This window comes from Phyllostomus discolor, chromosome 4 (genome assembly GCF_004126475.2).
Source record: "Phyllostomus discolor isolate MPI-MPIP mPhyDis1 chromosome 4, mPhyDis1.pri.v3, whole genome shotgun sequence".
Taxonomy (NCBI): domain Eukaryota; kingdom Metazoa; phylum Chordata; class Mammalia; order Chiroptera; family Phyllostomidae; genus Phyllostomus; species Phyllostomus discolor.
In genome coordinates this window covers 47726808-47730226 of record NC_040906.2, presented here as the reverse complement: position 1 = coordinate 47730226, position 3419 = coordinate 47726808, and positions in this window count along the sequence as shown.

The window sequence follows — 3419 nt, the reverse complement described above, 5'->3', positions numbered from 1 at the left end:
TATATATATTAAAAACTATATATATTACATATTACATATTACATATATAAACATTTTCTAACTCTATTAGGTACCTTCATTTGGCTGAAATTATTAAAATTCAGTGGAGCATCTATAACAAGGCTGTTTGCTTGTTTTGGCTTGCCTGGTAGCCACTCCCTCTTCCTCTAACAATCTTTTTCCACTTTTTTTCTGTAGTGAGAGGAACAGCTGGGTCTCGTGCCATGGTGGTGTCAGCTCTGGAGGCTGTGCCTGGCTTACGTTCAGGGCTGCAGAGCCACCTCTAAGCCTAGGTCTGTGATCCTCCTGAAGATCACTAAAGTTAACGTGTGTGTGTGTTGTGTTTAAACTAGCTTGAGTGGGTGCAGTGCTTGTCTCTCAGAATCCTGTGTGATGCACTGCCCTCAAGGAACTTATAAACTCAGTAGTAAGGAAGATCAGACAAGCCCCAAAATAACGTTAAGTGCTTTATGGGGGCTTCAGATGCTTAGGACTGTGCCCACACAGCACAAAGTGAAGTGGCAGTCTGGCGCACATCCAGGTGCTTTAACAAATTTGGCAGCCCATAGACTGCATAAGCCTTCAGAGTCAATCATAAGATCTCTGGGATTCCAAAACTCCCACTCGTAAGTCCCGGTGAGTTGCTCTGCAGACTCTGGCGATGGAGAAGTGGAGTAGGTTTTTTTCCCCTTCATCTCTTCTGCTTCTCAAGAACTTTCTCAGTTCAAAGTGGAAATTTTGGACTCAATGATGAACAAACATCTCACTACCAATTGCTTCTTGCTTCGTTTTGTAATTTGGTCAATTTTAATTCCTTCTGTTTCCAAACCGTCTGTGCTCCACACTGCACTTAGCACCCATCTTCACTGCAGAACTGTTGTTACATGGCTGTTTATTGCGACGATCTGCACCCATGTCTATCTCCTCCGGGAAAGCAGCTGTAACATATACATCTTCCTAACTCTGGATTCTCTACCGTATCCATTTTTGCTATGTTTAGTGTCATGCTGACTTGATATACCATAATTACTGAAGAGATTTTATTTTAAAGATCTTTATTCATTTATTTTTAGAGAGAGGGGAAGGGAGGGAAAAAGAGAGAAAAACATCAATGTGTGTTTCCCTCTCAGGAGCCCCCCACTGGGGACATGGCCCGCAACCCAGGCATGTGCCCTGAGTGGCAATCAAACGGGCGACACTTTGTGGGTTTTTCTGTTCTTTCATTTTATTTACTTAAAAAATGTTTAAGTATATTTTATTAATTATGCTATTATAGTTGTTCCATTTTTTCTCCCTTTTATCCCCCTCTGCCCCGTACCTCCCCTCCCACCATCATTCTCCCCACCCCCTTAGGTCATACATGTAAGTTCTTTAACTTCTCCATTTCCTATACTATTCTTACTCCCCCTTGTATTTTGTACCTACCAATTAGCTTCTTATTCCCTGTACCTTTGCCCCCCTTCTCCCACTCTCCGCTGATAACCCTCCATGTGTTCTCTATTTCTGTGATTCTGTTCCTATTCTCATTGTTTGCTTAGTTTGTTTTTTGTTCTTGTTTTTTAGGTTCAGTTGTTGATAGTTGTGAGTTTGTTGTCATTTTACTGCTCATAGTTTTGATCTTCCTTTTCTTAGATGAGTCCCTTTAACATTCCATGTTTTAAGGATTTGGTGATGATGAACTCCTTTAACTTGACCTTATCTGGAAAGCACTTTATCTGCCCTTCCATTCTAAATGATAACTTTGCTGAATAGAGTAATCTTGGATGTAGGTCCTTGCGTTTCATGACTTTGAATACTTCTTTCTAGCCCCTTCTTACCTGTAAACTTTCTTTTGACAAAACAGCTGATAGTGTTATGGGAACTCTTTTGTAGATAACTTTTGTCTCCTTTTCTCTTGCTGCTTTTAAGATTCTCTCCGTATCCTTAATCTTGGATGATTTCATTATGATATGTCTTGGTGTGTGCTTCCTTGGGTCCAATTTATTTGGGTCTCTCTGAACTTCCTGGACTTCCTGGAAGTCTATTTCCAGGGTTCTCCTTCAACTTCCTGGGTTCTCCTTCATTATTTTTTCAAATACATCTTCTATTTCTTGGTCTTCCTCTTCTCCTTCTGGCACCCTTATGATTCAGATGTTGAAATGTTTAAAGTTGTCCTGGAGGTTCCTAAGCCTCTCCTCATTTTTTTTGAATTCTTATTTCTTCATTCTGTTCTGGTTGAATGTTTATTTCTTTCTTCTGTTCCAAATCATTGATTTGAATTCCAGTTTCCCTCCCTTCACTGTTGGTTCCCCTTGTATTTTTCTCTATTTCACTTTGCATAGCCTTCACTTTTTCCTTTATTTTGTGTCTGAACTCAATCATTTCTTTAAGCATCCTGATTACCAGTGTTTTTGAACTGTGCATCTAATAGGTTGGCTATCCCTTCATTGCTTAGTTCTATTTTTGGAGTTTTGATCTGTTCTTTCATTTGGGCCATATTTGTTTTTCTTGGTGCTCCTTTTATGTACTGAGGGGTGGAGTCTTAGGTATTCACCAAGGTGGGGCAACCCACTTCAATGAATTGTGGCACTGTGTGTGGAGGAGGGGTCTGAGAGAGAACAATGCCACTTTCTCCACTCTCTGACAGCTTTCAGTCACTTCCCCCATCATCCACAAGCAAATTAGGCCCTTCTGGTGCTGATTCCCATGTGGGTGGGTTTGTGTATGTTCTCAGACCCTGTGGGTCTCTCCAGCAAACTCTCCTGTGAGGCTGGGAGTTTCTCCTGCTGCCTCAACCCCCACGAGTGTTTTCAGTCAGAAGTTTGAGACTTTATTTCCCTGCACTGGAACCCTGGGTTGTGTTGCCTGTCTCACTTCCCAGTCATTCCTCCCAGCTTATATGCACTTGAATGTGGGACCAACTGGTCTACCAACCATGGCCTTGCCTGGCCATGTCTGTTGCCTTGTCACATGTCCTCTTCATCCCCACTGCCTGTCTCTGCCCCTCCAACCAGTCTGGATGAGTGTTTCTTCTTTAACTCCTTGGTTGCTGGACTTCCATATAGTTCAATTTTCTGGCTTTCTGATTGTTTCTGGTTTTTAAATTGGTTGTTGCCCTTTGGTTGTGTGAGGAAGCTACCCTATCTACCTATGCCTCCATATTGGCTGGAAGTCTGCAAACCAGTGACCCTTTGGTTTGCAGGCCAGCATGTAGTCAACTGAGCCACACTAGCCAGGGCTGAAGAGATTTTTAAAAAAAGAGTTGGACATGTGCCCTATTCTGGTCCTATTCTAGAAGGTGTTGCCTCCCATACTTGGGTTACATGATAAGTAAGAGAGTTTTGCCTCTGTACTTTCTTTTTCTGAGGCTTTTTTCTGCCACTGCCCACCCTGACCCCTGTAGATTAATCTACACCTTCCTGTCAGTAGTGGGTTAAGTC